Genomic DNA, 20,851 nt, shown 5'->3' with positions numbered 1-20,851 from the left:
GACTATGCTGTTCTGCACAGAGCCCCCTCCCTATGCCTGGGTACCCCCAAAACTCTCCTTTAAAAGCTCTTGCCCCTTCATAACAGCAGGGAATTGGTTCTTTGAGACATGAGTCCACCTTCTCCCCAGGATTACCAGCTTCCTCAATAAAGTATCTTTCCATTTACCAAACACTTGTGTCTCAGTGTTGGATTCTGGAGTGACCAGCAACCAAGCCTGAATTCAGTAACAAAGAGTAAATTTTACTTTATACAAATTAAAAAACAACCTGAAAAAGTCACTGTCCTGGAGTTCCCGTCTTGGCTCAGTGGTTAACGAACCCAACTAGGAACCATGAGGTTGTGGGTTCAATCCCTGACCTTGCTCAGTGGGTTAAGGATCCGGCATTGCAGTGAGCTGTGGTGTAGGTTGCAGACACGGCTCGGATCCCACATTGCTGTGGCTGTGGCGTAGGCCAGCAGCTACAGCTCCAATTAGACCCCTAGCCTGGGAACCTCGATATGCCACGGGAGCAGCCTAAGAAATGGCAAAAAGACCAAAAAAAAAAAAAAAGTCACTGTGCTTTGTAACACTCATTCATTCACATACTCAATCAGTCTTTCCCAAGTGACTCTTTTATGACAGAGAGGTTGCTGGATACTGTGGAGTAGCAAAGGAGGCAGATACAGTCTCCACTTTCCAAGCTCCCTGTCCAGTGCCAGGGTTGGCAGACTACAACCTGAGGGCCAAACATAGCCCATCACTTGTTTATGTAAATAAAGTTTGATTGGCACACAGCCAATGCCCATCCATCTATGCGCTGTCTCTAGCAGAGGTGGCTAGTTGTCCCAGAGACCCACGGCCTGCACATCCTAAAATATTCACTCTTGAGCCCTCCTTAGAAAATGTTTGCCAGCACCTAATGTTGCAGTCTCAACCTTTATTTTTGCCCAAGTATCTTTTTGGAACTTGCTAAACTGGGGCTCTACCCAGAGAATTTCTAATTGAGTAGGTCTGGAGCAAGTCCACAGATTTCTAGGAGATTCTAAAGCACGTAGTTTTGGGCCACACTTGGGAAAAGCTGTTTAAGAAGGACAGACATTAAGCAAAGACTTGTAGTGGAGGGAATCTTGATGGCAGGGTTAAAGGACAATCCATGCATTAAACCCGAATTTGACAGCCTGGCCCTTTTAGACGTTGCTTCAGCTATTTGAAGGTGGCACCCTCTGGGTAAAACAATATTTTGAAAACAGATGTTTCAGAAGAATTATGGGCAGGGGGTTATTTTATTCACCTTATCTCCCATTATGAATACATATAAAACTGTTGAAGAATTTGGTGATAAAACCACACATTATTTTGGGTTTCAGCCCCAGGCCAGCCCAGCCAGGGTTCATGAGGGAGGCAAGAAGGCCCCTCTGCAGGGAGGTAATAGCTGTCTCCATATGTAACCTGAAGGGCGGGAGTGCGGGTGGGCGGGTGGGGGAGTGGCGGGGGTGCCGTGGGAACGGGGCAGGGGGGCAAGTCGGAAGAGCCGGAGGTCCTCCTGCGGAGACTTGGCCATAATGCTCACGGCACAGCTCTCTCGCCTTGTAGACCTCCCCACAGGCACCGTTTGCCAGACGCGTCCTGCTTCATTTCTCTTCTTTCCCCATATGAACGCCAGTCCCTGGCCAGGCCCGGGTGTCCCCCACAGACCCACAGAGCCTAACAGAGGATCCAAGGTCAAGGCAGAAGAGACACGATCCTCAGAGGAAGCTGTCAGGAAATAAGGATTCCCCATGAACACTACGCTTGGCTCTGAGCTTCCTCAAAGCTGCAGTGAAAAAAAATGAATAAATGAATCACAAACTGATAGCATCCGCAAAATGTCCTGGCCACAGGTAGGGGAGCGTCAGAGAAAGAGAGGAGAGTCTGGGGGACGGTTTGTCCTTGTGGTTGTGCCCACAGCTTGTCTCCAGCAGCCACCCCAGGAGGGTCTTGTTCATTGACCTTCGCTGGCCTCAGCGGTGGTTAATTTCAGGGCTCTGGCGCCTAATTTGGGCTCACAGTGCAGTCTGCCCAAAGTCATCCAGTGAATTCCATCAGCGTTAGGGTTCTAATAATAACAAGTTTAGAACCTTACCAGATGGGACCACGACTGCTTTAATTAGCGATCTAATGACATCATGGCTGGGAAGAATTTATTTTGAAAGTGAAGCTACCCACGATGCAAAGCGAAATTATTTTAGGGGTCTCTCATGCCATCGCCCCGGGAGCTTGTAATTCCGAAGTTTCACGAAACACGCGAACTATGTCCAATGTGTAAACACAAACGGCTTTTTTAATGCTGCTCAGCGTCCACATCTACTTAGTTTGAACTCTGCCTCTGAGGCCAGGATGGCCCTGCTGTATAATTAGTGATGAATTGTCATCTTTCAATTGTTTTCTTTCTGGTCCTGATCTGACACAAGCAGTATGTCCAACAGGTGTCCCATCTGCCCTTTCTCATCAGAGTCCGTGACTGGAACATTCCTCCATGACGGATGGAGGGGCATGAAGGGGATGCGTGTAATGCATGCAGAAAATCAGAAGATACCCGTCCGTCTGGCTGGAACGAGAGGCATCCCCACTGCTCCATAGACGGTTGGGGCATTCTGAGGCCAACGTTGATTTATCCCGCCGAAAACAAGACTTCTTACACCGTGACAAAGAAAGAGCAAAAGGGAAAGCTCCAGGATCCTTTTCTCCATTAATGGTCACGGTGGGAGTGGACGTGAAGTCAAAAAGAGGCAGTCACGGGTTAGCCAGGGCCTCGCGAAGTCAGGAATTACCTACCTCTCCCCGTTTCTTCATACAGATTTGCTTTCAGTGAATGGTCGCATCAAAAGTCAAACTGAAAGAAAACACCTCTTCAGTAAATATCTTATTCTAAAGGTTAAGAGATAAAATAGGGACAAAATGGAGTTCCTGCTGTGGCGCAGTGAGCTAAGAACCTGTAGCAGTTCGGGAGGCTGCAGGGGCAAGGGTTTGATCCCCGGCCCGGTGCAGCAGGTTACAGGACCTGGCATTGCTGCAGCTGCAGCTCAGATTCAATCTCTGGCTCAGGACCTTCCATATGCTGCAGTGTGGCCATTAAAAAATAGTGACAAGGGAGAGGGGGAGGGAGTGGGATGGACTGAGTAATCTGGGGTTAAGAGAGGCAAACGATTGCCTGTGGAGTGGATCAGCAATGAGATCCCGCTGTACAGCCCTGGGAACTCTATCCAGTCACTTAGGATGGGACATGATGGAGGATAATGTGAGAAGAAGAATCTATATATGTATGTGCGATTGGGTCACTTTGCTGTACCGTAGAAAATGGACAGAACACTGTAAACCAGCTATAATGGAAAAAATAAAAATTATTTTTAAAAATAGAAATAAAAAAAATAGTGACAAAACACATGAACTAGACATTAGATCTGTATTCCAGATCACATTAACAGTCACAACGAAAAGTGGCAGAGCATAAGTTTAGAATTTTTACTCTCGGAACAATATGAACAATGTGTCATTAGCAGGACTAATGTGCCTAAAACCTTTATGTAACAAAGGACAAATTGGCATCAGCCTACGCTGTAAGATCACGTCTCAAAGTCAACACAACGGCACAAAAGGAGGAGGAGAAAAAAGCGTCAGGATTCTCTCCATTAAAATCCAAGACGGCTCAACTCATCTTTAAAAGCTACGTGGGGGAGGGATAAATTAGGAGTTTGGGGTTAACAGATAAATAACAAGGACCTACTGTACAGCACAGGGAATCATATTTAATACCTTTTAATAGGCTATAATGGGAAAGAATCTGAAAAAGAATTTATACATAAAATTGAATCCCTTTGCTGTACACCTGCAATGGACATAATATTGGAAAGCAACTCTACTTCAATATAAACAATATTTTTAATCCAAATAGTAAAGAAAGGACTCACAGAATGTATTTCAAGGAGTGAAAATTAAAGGGGTCAGTCCACGCCCATGTGACGGGAACATGCAGTCAAGGAGACACTGTGATCGCATGACCCTGTGCCAGAGCCAGGCCTCTCCGGCAGCCCGGGGTCCTGAGAGGTGGACACAACAACCCAGCAGAGCTGGTGGCACAAGGTGACACCCTCTGGGGCAGCGGGAGGGGCCCACAGCAGGGAGGACCAAGGGGGCTGCCAGCGGGGCTGTGGACTTCAGGCAGGGCAGCTGAGCTGCCCTCCAGCAACAGGTGTCTGTCGGTGCACAGAACCGAGAGCAGGATGTTCCGGGTCGATGACCTGAGACCACCGAGACTGGGTGGAGGACGCCTGCGGGGCAGACACCGAGGTCCTGGGGCGTGTGAGGTGCAGGTTCAGAGGAGACCCTCCCTGCACCCTGCACTGGTGCTGCTGCCCCAAGTCTCAGCTGCTCTTCAGCTGCCCTCAGGCTTCCATTGAGTCCTGCCACTGTGTTTGTTGCTCCTTCCCTAGGCTCTGTGTGTGTGTGTGTGTGTGTGTGTGTGTGTGTGTGTGTGTGTCTTAGTTTCTTGTGCCTGCCTTAACAAATGACCACAAACTGGGTGGCTTTAAACCACAGAAACCCATAGTCTTGGAGGACAGAGCCCTGAATCAAGGCATTCAAATCAAATCAAAGGCCACATACAAGAGCCCTGGCGGGGTGGGGGTGGGGGGATCCTTCCCTGCCTCCTCCGCCCTCTGGTGGCCTCCAGTGTCCCTTGGCTTGCGGCCACATCCCTCCACCCTCTGCCTCCCCCTCTGAGTCTCCCTTCTGTGCTCTCACAAGGACTCTCGTCACTGGAGTTAGGGTCAAAGGGACATCTAAAAGGGTTTCGTCACCTCTGAATCCCTTACTTAATGACACCTATGAAGACCTGTTGTCAACATGTAAATTAGTATTTATTTTAATTATATGAATATTCCAAGGTCCCGGGGATTCTGGGGTGGTGTGGACCTACCTTTTTGGATGCCCCCTGTTCAACCCACCACACCTGCTTGTCACCGTGTTAGGGAAGCCTTTTGCTCCACGTTCTCGGGGAGGCAAAGAGAGGCTATAGGTTTTCTTGGGAGGTGAGTGAGAATGAAAGATGGTGCCTGGAGGGACCCAGTGGGCTGGGCGATGTCATTCAAGAGACCAAGTGGCCGGAAATATGCCTTCCAGGGCCTCGGGAGCCAGCAATGCCCAGAGGGGGACAGGAGCCTCAGGACACAGGACCCCAGGCTCGTATCAAGTCCTCTCCAAATGACCTTGCTTGACCTGGGCTCCCCAAAGAAGGGCCCAGAGAGACACTGTTGGGTGTTTGCTTGAGAAGCTGGGCAGGGGAACAACTGGCTACTTAATTAATGTGATCTGAGGGTGTTGACTGTTTGGGCTGCAGAATTTTACTCGCATGGAACCATGGAAGAAACAGGTCTAAAATCCAGAAGAAATTCTTAGGAAACGCAGCCTGTGACACTTCCAAGGCTGTTTACGCTCATGTTTTGAACAGAATCAGCTTTGTGTTTAACACACAAAAAAGCACGTTGCTAGGTCGGGTTTTCGGCTTTTTCTCGGAAAGGGCACAATTTGCGCAAACCCGGAGGCTGATTGTGAAATCCGAGTGGCTGGAGCTGTCAGGGCTCAGCCCGCCCTTCCTCCGTCTGAAAACAGACGTCTTTGAAATCAAACCCATTTGTCATTCCACCGGCTATTTTTCCTTCCCTGCTCCACTCAGGTTCGAATGACCCTTTGGAAGGCCCGGGGCTGGCCAGCGAGCATGAAAACATTCCTTCCCTGGGGTGGAGGAGCAGCCACATCTGGAAGGACCAGATGGAAGTGGAAAGAACAGAAGCTCCGCGGTGACTCAGCCTCACTCAGGAAGAATGCGCGTGACCCACGCTTTGGGTTTGGGTCCATTTCTGCAGCCTTGTTTTTCTGAACCTCAGCAAGGTTTGGGAAGCCCCTTAACCACCCCCTCCTCTGGGAAGAGCTCTGAGGGACGTCACTCTGGCCCAGCGATTCTCCAAACGACGCAGGCGTCAGACGGCTCCGTGATATTTCTACAAAGTACGTGGGTTCGGGTCACACCCAGACCTGCGGAAGGAGAGCCTCCAGGAGTGGGCACGGCCGTCTGTGTGCCTGGTTTTGATTTTCAGTGTTTTGATGTCCCACAAGTGAATCCGAGGTTTGTCACTTGCCCTGAGTACAGGGGAAATGGATGGATTGCAGCCACGGGACCCAGGCCAGGGAAATGACCTCTCTGCCTCCCTAAGTCAGACGTGAATGGCCACACGCATGAAAACGGCAGCAGTTGAGACCCCTCCTCCTAGTCACCTGTCGCCCCCACACACGAGTGGGGATGAGCCTCCAGCGGGGGGAAGCCCAGCCCTGAGCAGCACGTCATCCGCAAGGCACTCACTGTGCTGTGATTGTACAAAAGAACAGAAACTGAAATTCAACCGTGGCCTTCGCTTTGCCATCCTCACGCTCAGGTCCTCAATCACACGTGTCGTTTCCATTTTTGCCCCGGGCTGCACTTAATCTTCCCTCACTGTGTTTTATACCCTTTACGGTTGTTTATTTTTGAACAGTTGCCCGCCTCTTGTTTTTCACGCCGTCAAACAGTCTAGGCACAGTCTAGATCTCTGTCGGCCTGATGGTCTCGTTATCAGCAGTTTGGGGAGGATGCCCCCCCAGATGAGCCTGCTGCAGCACGTAATTAGTCTTTTTGATGGATGATATGTATGTCCACTGGGAGGTCCTTCAAACCAGTGCCCATGTCATTTGCGTCTTCCTGTCGGTCCAAGGGCACACCCTTGGCTTCTGAAATCAGATGTTTCAAGGGCAAAGGGGGCCTCTCTACCACATCAGTTATTTCTCCAAAGAGCCTGGGTTCCCTTTAGTGGGAATGGTAGTTAGAAACCAAGGTGTGCTCACTGGAGCCAGGATGTCACTGCCTCTCGGCAGTGGGGATGGCAGGTGATAAATGAATATGTGTTCCTATCTGGTGCCTCTAATTCAACCCAACACCACGGACATTTTTCCTCACCTCCCCCAGTCCACATCTGTGTCTCTCTTCTCCCTCAGTGAGAGCCTAGAGCCCAATAATATGAATACATGGACTCCCCCCTCCCACAAGATCTACAGAGTAACTGAAAGACTATGCAATTAGAGCAGCCAGGCCACCATCAATAACAACTCCACTTAGCAAAGTCCAAAGTTAACTTGAATTAATTCTGTTCTCCCGGACAATTAAGATTATCCATTGGACACACAGCTAAATTCATTTCTGTATGTTTTTACTCAATCCCAGAGTTTGCTTTTGTATGAAACTTTATTCCTGAGTAATCAATCACATAGGACACCAAGATCATAAGTCTAGTAAAAACATGCTCATCTAACCTTTCCTCCACCTGCTCCATTTCATGTTTATCCCGTCCCCTGTGGTTTAGCACTTACACTAAATGCTACTTCATCTTTTCGGCATCTCTTTTTTCGTAACGAGGCACCCATAATAATGTATTTGTACTCATTCTGTCTAACGCCACATCCTCCTTTAACACAGTATCCTGGAAATCGTATTATATACGCTCCTAATGCTCTCCTTGCTGTGAATTTTACTGACGTGCGTTAGTCCAGCCCATTCCGCTGCCTTCCAAGCATCAGTAGAGGAGACAATGGGTGTTACTGAAGTGGTGAAAAGCCGAGGTTAGAAGAGAGACAAGACAGCGGTGACAAATAAAGGTAGGTCGGGTCCAGAGGGTAACTGAGTGCCCACCTCTGGTACAGAATGCCCCCCACCCCCCAGGCATGGAAGGAGCGGCTTCAATGGGACAAAAAGGAGAAAGGGTCCCTCCCCATAGTGTCCAAGCAGTGGGGTTCTTTGCAGGCTCAGAGGGGTCCCAGAGAGGGTCCCTGAGAGTGGCCAGAAGTGAGTGGAAGATAAGGTCCCACATAGTAAATGGGATGCAGTGTGTATCTGAAGCACAAAGTCAGTTTGGCAAATTGACTTTCTTTCTTTCTTTCTTTCTTTCTTTCTTTCTTTCTTTCTTTCTTTCTTTCTTTCTTTCTTTCTTTCTTTCTTTCTTTCTGCTTTTTAGGGCCGTACGCATGGCACATGGAGGTTCCCAGCTAGGGGTCAAATCGGAGCTACCGCTGCCATCGTACACCACAGCCACAGCCACAGCAGAATCTGAGCTGCATCTGCAACCTATACCCCAGCTCATGGCAACACCGGATCCCCAACCCACTGAATGAGACCAGGGATCGAACCCACATCGTCATGGATGTTAGTCAGATTTGTTTCTGCTGTGCCACATTGGGAACACCTGCAAATTAGAATTTTACAGCATTCAGGTAGGATTACTTATGCAGATGGCACAGAGACAGATAAAATGACAGTCACAAAAGCAAGGATTCTCAAAATGGGTGTCCGTGAACACTCTGAAGTTCCTTGCAAAACATCTGAATAGATTTTAACAGCAGAGCACACAGAGCTTTCAGCAGGTTTTGAAAGCAATTTGTGAGTCCACAAAAAAACAAACAAACACTGTTTAAGGAACACTGCAGAGGGAGCCAGGAAACTCAAGGATGAGCAGGTGGCCATTGACTAGATGGTAAGAAATCAGTGAGAATGACCTTCCCAGGCTTCATCCATTCTTTACATAAGTAGTTCAGGCATCTCTGTGAGACGTGTTTATTACTAGCCCTCTCCCAGAGGGATCTGTGGCAAGTTCAAGGCCACAATATTGGAAAGTAGTACAGCTGGGACCATGCCAGCCCACACCTGTCTTCTCCCACAGGTCATACGCTGAAGCCAGCATCCGGTGGCGTCTCACCAGTCTGGCCACCACTGACCAGTTCTTAGTACCTGCCTTGGAGACCAAATGGTGGCTTAGTCAGAGATGAGTGGCCGCCCGTGTACCCTCATCCCAGCAAAGACCAGTCGGGTGCCCTTCCCAGGCTCTCCTCTCCTCACAACTGCAACCAGCCGGCCCCTGCAGCCTCCTTCCCCAGCCCCCATACCATGGGGGTTCAGGATGCAGAGAAGGCTGGAGATCTTCCACCCACCCAGCCCCGGGGAAGGGGCGTTGCTCTGCTCTGGCCAAGTCAACACCTTCACCGTCCCCCCGCCCCCGGAAACTTGGTCCCCTGCATAGCCTGCATTCAGAGCATCTTGCTGCTAGAATCTTTTCGGTTCTCTGCCCTGGGTCTGGACCTCCCCTCCATCTGCCAGCTCACTTCCTGGGGCAGCCTCTCTACCTACTGGCCCATATTCCCACCCAAGTCCAGAGCCTGGCTTATGTACACCCTGCTTCTCCAGCACCCACTCTGCCAGATCACCCTGCCCTCTGGGCACAGCCTTGCCTCTCTCAACAGCACCTGAAGGTCTGTCTCTTGCTACGCGATGTCCTTAAAATCTGTGACGTGAGCTCTCCTTACAAAATGCATCATGTTAGCCATCAAGCAATGAATATGCCAAAAGCCAAATTGGTGTTTATTATTTTTTAAAATGTATTCTAAATACTTTGAATGAAATATACACATGGTTATAACTTCTCCATCCTTCTCCATGAGAGGGAGAGAGTGGGGCATCCACGCCACTGCAGGGCTGCCCAGCAGGTCCAGCTTCCTCATGAATTATTGATGCTGATAGGTAAAAAAAACACCATCGCTACTGACGCGTCCGATGGGAATGCAACTAATAACACATAGAAAGAATTCACTTATTTGAACTTATTACAGCACAACCTTGTGACTCCGCACTCATTTGACTACATTTTTTTTTTCTGGAAACTGGTCTTTTTCCATGGCTTCTCTCTGGAGGGAAGATTGGAATATTTTTCAGTATTTAATAAAGAATCATCCCCTTCTTAAGGACATCCTTGTGTTTCAAATCTGGTGCTTGGCCTCAGTTGAACAGATGGGACTTTCCATGAGCTACTTTTGGTTTGGAGCGTGTGTGTCGGAAATCGACCCTAAAATCTTCCTCTCCTGATAACACTGCCATGTAGTGAGCTGGTTGGCAAACACGTTTACCGCCCTTCCTCTGTACCAGGCAGAGTTCTAAACAATGCAGATTTCACTCATGGGATGCTTACCCCTATGTACCGAAGATGAACCAGGTTAGACTAAAGCCTGTGAATTTGGACTTCTACATGTAATTTAAAATTCACTAAAACAGGAGTTCCCGTCGTGGCGCCGTGGTTAACGAATCCGACTAGGAACCATGAGGTCGCGGGTTCGGTCCCTGCCCTTGCTCAGTGGGTTCAGTATCTGGCGTTGCCGTGAGCTGTGGTGTAGGTTGCAGACACGGCTCGGATCCCGCGTTGCTGTGGCTCTGGTGTGGGCCGGTGGCTACAGCTCCGATTCGACCCCTAGCCTGGGAACCTCCATATGCCGCGGGAGCGGCCCAAGAAATAGCAAAAAAAAAAAAAAAAAAAGACAAAAAAATAAAAAAATAAAAAATAAATAAAATTCACTAAAACAAAAATTCGTCTTTAATTTTATGCTATCTCGAGCCAAAAACTTTTTTTTTTTTTTTTTTTTTTTTTTTTTTGCTTTTTAGGGCTGCACCCATGGCATATGGAGATTCCCAGGGTGGGGGTTGAATCAGAGCTGTAGCTACTGGCCTACACCGCAGCCACAGCAATGCAGGATCAGAGCCACGTCTCTGACCCACACCACAGCTCAGGACAATGCCGATCCCTAACCCACTGAGCGAGGCCAGGGATCGAACCTGCATCCTCATGGACACTAGTCGGGTTCATTAACCACTGAGCCACAGTGAGAATTCTGCCAAAAAGTTTTATTAAAGACGCTATACTTAGAAATTAGAGTGAATGAGAGGTAAGTGAGAAGTGATTGCTAATGGCTTTCCCTCTGGGGTGATGAGAATGTTCTAGAATCAGAGTGATAGTCACGCAACTTTCTGAATATTAAAAAAATGACTGAATGATGCACTTTGAAAGGGTAAATTTTACAGTATGTGGATTGAATCTCAATTTTTTAACAGGATAAGAAGACAAGAAAAGTAACGATTCTTTTGTTTTTCTCACAGTCCAATCATTTCCACCCTGCAGCGGCCGTGGCTTTTTCCCCTTTTGTCTCTGACTCAGTAACATTGAAGAAAGAGAGAAAAGAAAGTGCAAGGGTGTTGCAAGAAGACCCAGAGGGGCTGTCCCCGTTCTGGGGTAGAAAGCAGTGTTTGGCTCTGAGAAGGGTCCTCCTGTCCCGGGCCTGGAGCCCTGTGACACGGCCTTTGGTTGGCTTGGTTTCAGCTGCCTTCCCCAGGGCCCAGCCGCGCCGGCCGGACCTGCCTGGTCTTGGAGTGAGAGGCGGGGAGAGGCAACAGAGAAGCAGAGAAGTGAAAAATGTCCTTGCAGGAGGAACCCCCAGCCTTCAGGAGGAGAAACGCAGGGAGGGAGGATGTGCTGGTGCCGGCAGGGTTGCTAGGATACAAGCACGAGTTGAGGGAGCTCTCCAAATGAGGGCCATTTGGACAGGGTTTTGAAGGGTGATTAGAAGTCCACCAGAGCCCAGGGGGCTCACTGGAGAACTGGGCTCAGGCATGACCACGCACACTTGGGGCAAGTAAAACACGCAGGCCTGAGTGGGGAGAGGTCATACAGGACAGAGAAGGGCTCGATGCCACCCTGAGAAGGGACCCTGCCGATGGCTTTAAGAAAGTAAAAAGGGGTGTGGACTGTGAGCCGCAGAGGAGCCCGCCGAAAGGGCCTGGGGAGGAGGGAGTGAGGTGCAGCCGGAGAGGACTCTGGCCACGTCACACCCAGGGCTCCGGGCTTTGAGACAGGAGTCTCATGTTGAAAAGTTGGGCCAGATGTGGCCGTGGGTCTCACCAGGGGAGGCGTCCTGGGGACAGTGTGGGACTGGGGCTCAGGGATGGGGCAGCTGTGACAGTGTGCTCGGCCTGTCTGGGAGGCTGCGGTGGGGAGGGCGGGTGAGAAGGGGAGAGAGCAAGGACAGAAACACGGGGGGCAGGGAGGACAGGGGACCCCGAGAAGGAGACAGAAAAGAAGGAGTGTCCCCAGGCCGGTGAGGGTAGAGGTGGGGCGCTCCGGGGACCTGGGACGGGATCAAGGGAAGGACGGGCCCCAGGGATGTGGGCGCGGGGCTCCGGGAGGCACCGCGGATGCAGTGACGGCCAGGACCGCAGCTCAGAGGAGCGCTGCCCCCAGGGCTGAGACCAGCTCCTTTCCCACACATGTCACCAGCTGTCGTGCTTCCTCTGTGAAGAGGATGCAGTCCAGAGGGACTCGGCACCGGCCCCCGGTCGGCGGGATGCGCCCTCCCCACGCTCCCCTCCACATCATCCAGCTCACTTCGCAGAGAAGATGCGGTCCTGGGCCACGTCTGTGCCTCTGCTGCCGGCCGTGGAGGAGGCTCCGGGGCCCAGGGCAGCTGTGTCAGGTGCCTCGTGTCCTCAGGAAGCCTCTCACAGACAGCGATCTGCACCCCTGAGAATCTTCTCCAAACACACTCACAATGCCTTCTGGGGGCCCTTTGTAGAGGCAGGAATTTCTTGGGTTTACAGGAGGTCTTACTGAGAAAGAATGAGCTGTCACACGAGAAGGATGACTGTGTGGTTACATGAGGTTGCCATCGCTGCCATCACACACACACACACACACAGACTCACACATGGGCATGCACGTGAGTACACGAGGGCCACCTCCTAGTGACTCTTTTTTTTAATTTATTTTTTTGGGCCACACTGCAGCATATGGAGGTTCCCTCTTCCAGGCTAGGGGTGGAATCAGAGCTACAGCTGCCAGCCTCCACCACAGCTACAGAAACGTGGGATCCGAGCCGCATCTTCGACCTACACCATAGCTCATGGCCATGCCTGATCCTTAACACACTGAGCGAGTCCAGGTATCGAACCCGCGTCCTCGTGGATACTGGTCCGGTTTGTTACTCCCTAGTAACGACCTCCCCAGGTGTCCAGTGGTAGACTCTGCACTATCCTGACCTGGATTCTTATTCTTCTAAGTGCTGATGATCCCAGGCCATACGAGTTGAAATCATTCTGTGTTTAAAACATTTCTACCATTGGCCATCATTAATAAGTCCACAGAGGTGATCAGAAGGTTAGGAAGTGACCGAGCGGCCCTGCAGCCCCCTCTCTGTTTTCACATCCCTCAGGCTCTGTCCTGCCCCACTGGAGCCTCCGCTGAACCAGGGCCCCGCGTACAGAACCATGGACACGTGGAGGCCACTTTCCGTGTCAGGGTGTTAACCGCCATTGCCCTGAGCTGTAGCAGCTCCAGAGAGTCCCCACAACCTGACCCCATGGTCAGCTTCACCTGGGCCATCCCAGTAGCTCTCAAACCCCCCAGGAAGCAACTGAAAGGTACTTTCCAGAAGATTCCCGTTCACTGGGTGTGGTGGGAACTCAGGAATCCATAGTTTTTAAAATGCCCCATTGTCCAGCCAGCGATGGGAACCCCCAGGCCATACTGTGGCTAGAGGAGGCCGGGAAAGATTATCATGACCCCAAGTGTGACCACTGGCCCTCCTTGGAGCCTTGTCACTCTGTCCCATCAGGAGGACAGAAGCCAATGTCCAGGTGCCAGTGTGGTGTGTAGTTTTAAGTCACCTGCTGGTCTTGAGGGGAACTAATTACCCTCTGATTTGTGTACCCACTTCATCCCACACTGGAGCCAGCATGGCTTCTCACCTCCCCTCCCCAGGTTTTTCACAAGAGAATATTAAAATAGTCAAGAACTGAAATTGTCCTCTCCTTCCAGGCTTAGGGGGTCTGCCGCCTGGAAAGTTTACTGTTGGGCAAGTGAGCAAACACAGCCCCCATGGCAAGTGCCAGACAGGGGCCCCCAGGTTGGCCTTGGGGTTCCCTCCGTAAAGCCCCCTGCAGGGGGGATGCACTCCTGTGGGAGTGGAGGGGAGGGAAGGTAAAGGGCCAGGGTCTGGTCCAGGCACCGAGCCCTCGCTACCGCCTCTCTTAGTCGTCTCATCATCCGCGTGAGGCGAGGGGACTGTGTGTCTCAGTTTACTGTGGCTGCTGTTGCAAAGTACCACAAGCTGGATGGATTAAAACCACGGTGGCTTTTTTTCCTCTCACGGTTCTAGAAGCCAGAGTTCAAAATCAAGGCAGGGCCACACTCTCTCTAAAGGCTGTGAGGGAGGGTCTGCCTTCCCAGCTTCTGGGGCCCCAGGGGTCCTTGGCTTGTGGCAGCATCACCAGTTTCCGCCTCCATCCTCACAGGGCCATCTTCTCTGTGCCTACCCCCGTGTCCTCTCCTCTTCTTCAGAGAATGCCAGTCACTGTATTTAAGGTGGTGGATGAAAAATACCACCTGCCATGTCAGTAAACAAAGGATGCTGTGGCCACCAAGCCAGCAGCCACTGCAACTGCCCCAGCTATGCACCCCGTGGAGATTCAGGACGGACAAAACCAGGATGCTTGACCTAGGAAGTTAAGGCGAATATCGAAGGAATGACTTCTTTCTTTTTTCTTTTTACTACTGCTGCACCTACAGCATATGGAGGTTCCCAGGCTATGGGTTAAATCAGAGCTTCAGCTGCTGGCCTACACCAGAGCCACAGCAACACCAGATCTGAGCCACATGTGAGACCAATGCCTATGACCTATGCCTCAGCTTGTGGCAATACCGGATCTTTGACTCACTGAGCAAGGCCAGGGATCAAACACGCATCTTTGTGGATATTATGTCGGGTTCTGAACCTGCCGAGCCACAACAGGAACTCCCAAAGGAGTGACTTCAATGAGCCCACTCCGTTTTTTTAACTTTTAAAAATTGAAGTATGGTTGATTTACAATGTTGGGTCAGTTTCTGGTATATAGCAAAGAGATTCAATTATACATATTTATATTCTCTTTCAGATTCTTTTCCATTATGGTTTTTCACATGATATTGACTATAGTTTAAGTAGGACCTTGTTGTTGATCTATTTCATATACAGTAGTTTTGTATCTAATAAGCCCAGACCCCTGCATCTTCCTCTACATAGAAAACCACTGCATTCATTAACCCGAGATGGTTGGCTTTTCTTTAATTAACAGTAGCTTTTTGATGGTCCACCTCCCTGGGTTTTGGTGCAAAAACTCCTGTATATCAGGTTCTTCCCTGACCTCTTTGGAGCCGTGCCTCAGTGCTGAGAGGCTGCTTCCCAGGCCGAAGTCCTCAGCAAGCCCACTGAGTCAAACCTAATCTCAATTTTCGGTTGTGCACTGTTTTTCAGTCCACAGGGTCCACGTGAATCCAGGATGCTCTAGATCCTTAAGTCGTTACATCTGCAAAGACCCCATTTCCAAATAAGGTCCCGTTTGCAGGTACCAGGATCTGGGGTACGGACATAGCGAGGGAGAGGACTGCTATTCAACCCACCACCGAGGGATCAGTTACCATGCTACCCTTTTGCAGAGATGAGGACACAGGTGGGCACGTTCAGTAACTGGCAAGGGCACAGAGCTGGCGCCGAGCAGAGCAGAGGGCGGCCACGTGAGGGTGTGAGTGTGAGCGAGTGCTCCAGAGACCGAGAAAGAGAGGAAGCCCAGACAGCTGATGACATGCAGAGTGGAGTTTAGTCCCCAGAAACAGTCCTGGTTTTGAACCTTCTAGAACTAGACTGTAAGTCACTCGTCCATGGCATGGCCTCTTTCCAGCTGGGGTCTGGGACTTGGATGCCAGCAACTCTACCGAGAAATAGAAAGATGCTGCTTTAGTCCACACACTGGCTTTTATCCCTGAAGGAGCAAAGATGCTTCCCATGCTAATTAACCAAGACTTGCAGGCAAGGGTCTCGCCTGGGACTCACAAGGAAGCCTTAATTTATGAGGATTGATCATAAATCCTCATTTAAGGTGAATCGGTCCGCAGCTTGTGGGGAATATGTCAGCTGTCACAAACGCCCTGGGGCTTCGCTTCACTGCCTCCTGCGAGCTGAGCCTGATGCTGGGAGAGACGGCGGATGAACCAGCCTCTGGAAAAAATGACAGGCATCTAGGAAGAGAAATCCAAGCCCCCCAGATCACTGATCCAAGACTGAAGGAATTACAATAGAAAATGTGACCCAGATCCATCAGAGCACACTTGCCACTCAGCGGGAGAGAGAGGAAAATACGGAAAGTTAATTAACCTGCCAAATTTGGACTCCTTCACCTGCAGTGTAGAGCTAGGAAGAGAGTGACAGGGAAACAAAGGAGACAGGCGCTTTTCTCAAGTTCAAGGGGCGCTTCGTAGCTGACCCTCCAATGCTGACAGTGGACCTGAGGACACAGGCCAGACACTGGAGCCAGAAGTCATCCTGCTCCTCAGGTCCAGCTGCCCTTGGAAGCCATGCTCCTGACTCAGCTCACCCCATTATACGGAAAAAAGGGCGTCCCACTAAAAGAGCCTCCAAGTTTCCTTTGACTTTAATCAGAACCAGCTCAGGACTTTGCTTTCTTCCAAGACCAGTAGCCAGCCTCCGAATGTACTGGGGCAGAGCTTAGCACGGGTGTTGGGGTGGAGAGGGCAGAGGCTGGGGGGCGTCCAACAGAACTTAGGGTACGGCGGTGCAGCTTCTTCTGCAAAGATGCCAAAGTAGGAAAAAGCAAAGAGTTCAGAAACTGGCTTTGAACCATTGGAATCAGCTTCTAATCCTGATAAACAAAGGCTTCAGAACCTTAGAGACGTGGTGGTATTTATCCTTCCGACCTTGCTGGGTTGTTCCTCCTTTGCAGACATCGTTAGTTTTCCAACACTGATGCCCTGTGGGTTCTGACCCTCTCCTCTGCTCGTGCCACGGGACCGTCTTCTAGGCCCCTCACCCCCACCCCTCCATCCTCATGTACAGACTGACCACCTGCCACCCTGATCGCCACTCCACCCCTCAGCGGTCCAAACGCGGCAGATCCCCTTCTGCCTCCTCTCACCTGCACACCTGCTCTCCGGGCTTCAGCTCCTGGTAGGGACATAGGCCCTGCCCTTTGGTCAAGGAAGGTGTCACCTCCACTCGGGTCGGCTGCAGTCTCCACCCAGTCCTCTATTTGTCTTCTTCTCCTAATATCTTAGCTCACTTGAGCCTTTTCTCCCTATCGCATCCCCCTGGCTGAAGTCCCCCCTCGTTGGACAGGTAGCTCCTGACCACTGCTCTCTCACCACTGAGTCTGCCATTGAGTCTGCCCTCCACGTGCACCCAGATGGCCAGGTGCCCTCCTGAACACCTTCCCAGCCTCTAAGTCCAGAGAAGGTGTGACTCTTGGCGTGACCCACAGGCCATCCACTGTCCCACCTCCCGTCGTGTTATCCGCAGCACATCCTAGAAATATAAGCCACCAGGGCTCCTGCCCTCCCCACTGTCTGTCCTCTGCACCTGTTCATCTGCTCCCCCCTCCCCCCCCCGCCTGCACCACCCTCCTCCCCGTCACTGCCCAACCAACTTCATCCTTTTTTTTTGGAATTTTAGGGCTGCACCCTCGGCATATGGAGGTTCCCAAGCTAGGGGTCCAATCAGAGCTACAGCCGCCAGCCTACACCACAGCCACAGCAATACAGGGTCCGAGCCGCATCTGCGACCTACACCACAGATCATGTGACACCAGTTCCATAACACACTGAGCAAAGCCAGGGAGCAAACCCACAACCTTATGGTTCCTAGTCGGATTTGTTTCCACTTTGCCATGATGGGAACTCCAACTTCCTCCTTTAAAAAAGCTTTCAGTGGCATTAAAAACAGGAGAGAAGGCTCAGAAATAAACCCAAGCACCTATGGTCAACTCATGTATGACAAAGGAGGCAGGAACATACAGTGGAGGAAAGACAGTCTCTTCAATAAGTGGTCCTGGGAAAACGGGACAGCTACAAGTAAAAGAGTGAAATTAGAACATTCTCGAACAAACACCACACACACACAAAAAAAACTCAGAATGGATTAAGGATCTAACTATAAGGCCAGCTACTATGAAACTCCTAGAGGAGAAGAGAGGCAGAACACTCTTTGGCAGAAATCACAGTAACATCTTTTTGGATCCACCTCCTAGAGTAATGAAAATAAAAACAAAAGTAAACAAATGGGGCCTAATTAAACTTGAAATCTTTTTCACAGCAAAAGAAACAATAAAAGATAAAGAGACAACGCATAGAATGGGAGAAAAATCTTTGCAAACAAAGCGACTAACAAGGGATTAATCTCCAAAATATACAAACATTTCATGCAGCTTTGCATCGTAAAAAACATACAACTCACTCAAACAATGAGCAGAGGATTTTAATAGACATTTCCCCAAAGAAGAGAGACAGACGGCAAAAAAAAAAAACAAAACAAACAAACAAAAAAACACATGAAAAGATGCTCAACATCACTAATTATTAGAGATCAAATCAAAAACACACTGAGATACCACCTCACACCAGTCAGAATGGCGGTAATCAAAATATCTACAAATAATAAATGCTGGAGAGGGTGTGGAGAAAAGGGAACCCTTCTACACTGTGGGTGGAAATGTAAACTAGTGTAGCCACTATGGAGAACAGAATGGAGGTTCCTTAAAAAAACTAAATGTAGAATTACCATATGATCCAGCAATCCCACTCCCAGGCATCTATCCAGAGTAAACCAGAATTTGAAAAGATACATGCATCCCAGTGTTCATCACAGCACTATTCACAACAGCCAAGACATGGCAGCCACCTAAATGTCCATCGACAGAGGAGTGGATGAAGTAGATGTGGTACATGTACACAGTGGAATACTACTCAGCCATAAAAAAGAGTGAAATGATGCCGTTTGTAGCAACTTGGATGGATCTAGAGATTATCTTATTGAGTGAAGTCAGACAAAGACAATCACATGATATCACTTCTATGTGGAATCTAATTTAAAAAAATGATACGAAAGAACTTATTTATAAAACAGAAACAAACTCACAGATTTCAAAACCAATCTTCTGGTTACCAAAAGGGCAACCATGGGATGGGGAGGGAGGAATTGGGAGGGTGGAAACAAGATACACGCATTACTGTATAAAATAGATAATTAAAAAGGACTGACTGTATAGCACAGGGAAATCTACTCAATAGTTTGCAGTAACCTACATGGGAAAAAAAATGGATATACGTATATGCATGACTGATTCATTTTGATGTACACCTGAACTAATACAACATTGGAAGTCAACTGTACTCTAATAAAATTTTTTAAAAATTTAAAAAAAAAAAAAAAACTGTTTTCAGGAAGTTCCCGTCATGGCTCAGAATTAAAGAACCTGACTAGGATCCAGGAGGATGAGGGTTTGATCCCTGGCCTCACTCAGTGGGTTAAAGATCCAGCATTGCCGTGAGCTGTGGTGTAGTTTGCAGATGCGGCTTGGATCCTGCATGGTTGTGGCTGTGGTGTAGGCCAGCAACTGTATCTCCAATTGGACTCTTAGCCTGGGAACCTCCATATGCTGTGGGTGAGGCCCTTAAAAGCAAAATAAGATTAAAATAAAATAAAATAAAATAAAATAAAGCAAGCTGCTTTCAGGCACCTTACCTTTAAAGGCTTCTCTGGACACCCCCTCGCACAAGGTCAGTTCATCTGTGGCTCTTCTTCCCACTCAGACCCGGGCACCCCCCAGGCCAGGCCCCTTCAAGGCTGCTCTTGGCGGCCTCCATCCCGCTGCACCGTGGCCTGGAGCTCCCTGTGGGAGACCTGCCTCGGGCCTTTCCAAGCCCCCAGAGGCCCCCACTCGACAGGGCACAGGCCTGCCTCTCCTCGGGAACACGTCGTGTGCCTTTGATGGTGATGAGAAGGGCACTCTAACTCAGGGGGCTCCCCCAAAACCCACACCCCAGTCTAGCCCTAGAGCAAGAGCAGACACAGCCCAAGAGAGGGGCCATCCGAGAGCCTGGTAAGACTCCTTAAACCACCCAGCCAAAGGGGAAAGCGTGCGAGAACGTTCCACTCAAGGCCTCAAGGCCTCAAGGCTCAGCACTGCAGCCAGCAGGGCCTGTTTTAACAGTGAGTCACCCCAAATGGTCCAGTGCTTCTCCTCGCCCCTGTGAAGAAACCCAGAGTCCCGGCCCTGCTTTGCTTCACTCCTCTCCCTCGCCTCACGGTGGACCAGCCACGCCAGCCCCGTCTGTCCCCCAGAGGCCCCAAATGCCACCTTTGCTCTGCCCTTCCCCCACCCCTGTGTACCCAGTATGACCTTTCAAGGCTCCTCTCAAACGTCCCTCCTCGGAGTGGGTGGTCCTGCCTGCGGGTCCCTAGGCGATGGGGGAGGTGGCTGCTTCGGGTGAGCAACGTGGACAAGGACACAGGGACGGTCGCTTGTGAGCCTCGGTGGACAAGGACTGACTGCTGGGCCTTCTTAGGGCAGCCCCTGCCCTTGGCTGGGTGGTCACGACACACGTGAGACGTGGAGGGGAGACAAGCAACTGCCCTCGGGCACTCCGGTTCCAGTGTGAGGACCTGGACAAACACAGAGACACCTGTCAGCCAGAGGTCAAGAGCCCCAGGGCGGAGGCCGGACACCCAGAGCCACTTCGGGGCCCGTCTGCTCCACTGATGGTCCCGGGGCTGCTCAGGTAAAAGAAAGGCTTTCTCTGATCCACCAAAATCTTACATCGAATTGCAACACGTAAAGCTGACCAGAGGGGCTCTCTCTGGGTGGGATGGGAGTCGGGAGAGGGGCCCTGAGCCCTCCCCCAACCCCTGAGACCCGGTCCGGGAAATCTCAGGGTCTTCGGGCCCCAGAGGGAAATTCAGTCCAGTGCTGGGATCTGGTTCTACGCCCCAGGCCAGGCTGACGGGGAAGCTGGCAGTGCCGGCAGATTCCCTAAGTGCCACCCACAGGCTTTCCTCCGCCGCTGTTCCACCCACACCGGGTGCTTTAGATGGAGAGAAAGATGCGGAGAGCCTGGCA

The 20,851-nt window shown here is 50.4% G+C and overlaps 1 long non-coding RNA gene across 1 annotated transcript in view; it reads right to left on the bottom strand.

The window, feature by feature from the left end:
* The window catches only part of LOC106506421 (uncharacterized), a 67,241-nt gene that overhangs the window by 34,152 nt on the left and 12,238 nt on the right, over positions 1–20,851 (bottom strand). The window contains exons 2-3 of the long non-coding RNA XR_014829454.1: positions 20,135–20,397; positions 19,477–19,717 (exon numbers count right to left, since the gene is read on the bottom strand). This is a non-coding gene — a long non-coding RNA (uncharacterized LOC106506421). The remainder of the gene's footprint in view (positions 1–19,476; positions 19,718–20,134; positions 20,398–20,851) is intronic.

The sequence above is a fragment of the Sus scrofa genome, chromosome 15 (assembly GCF_054392235.1).
Source record: "Sus scrofa isolate SSC_HxYL_T2T_F1_AM1 chromosome 15, Sscrofa_HxYL_maternal_Yorkshire_Landrace_v2.0, whole genome shotgun sequence".
Classification (NCBI taxonomy): domain Eukaryota; kingdom Metazoa; phylum Chordata; class Mammalia; order Artiodactyla; family Suidae; genus Sus; species Sus scrofa.
This window is presented reverse-complemented; position numbering and strand designations above follow the sequence as displayed.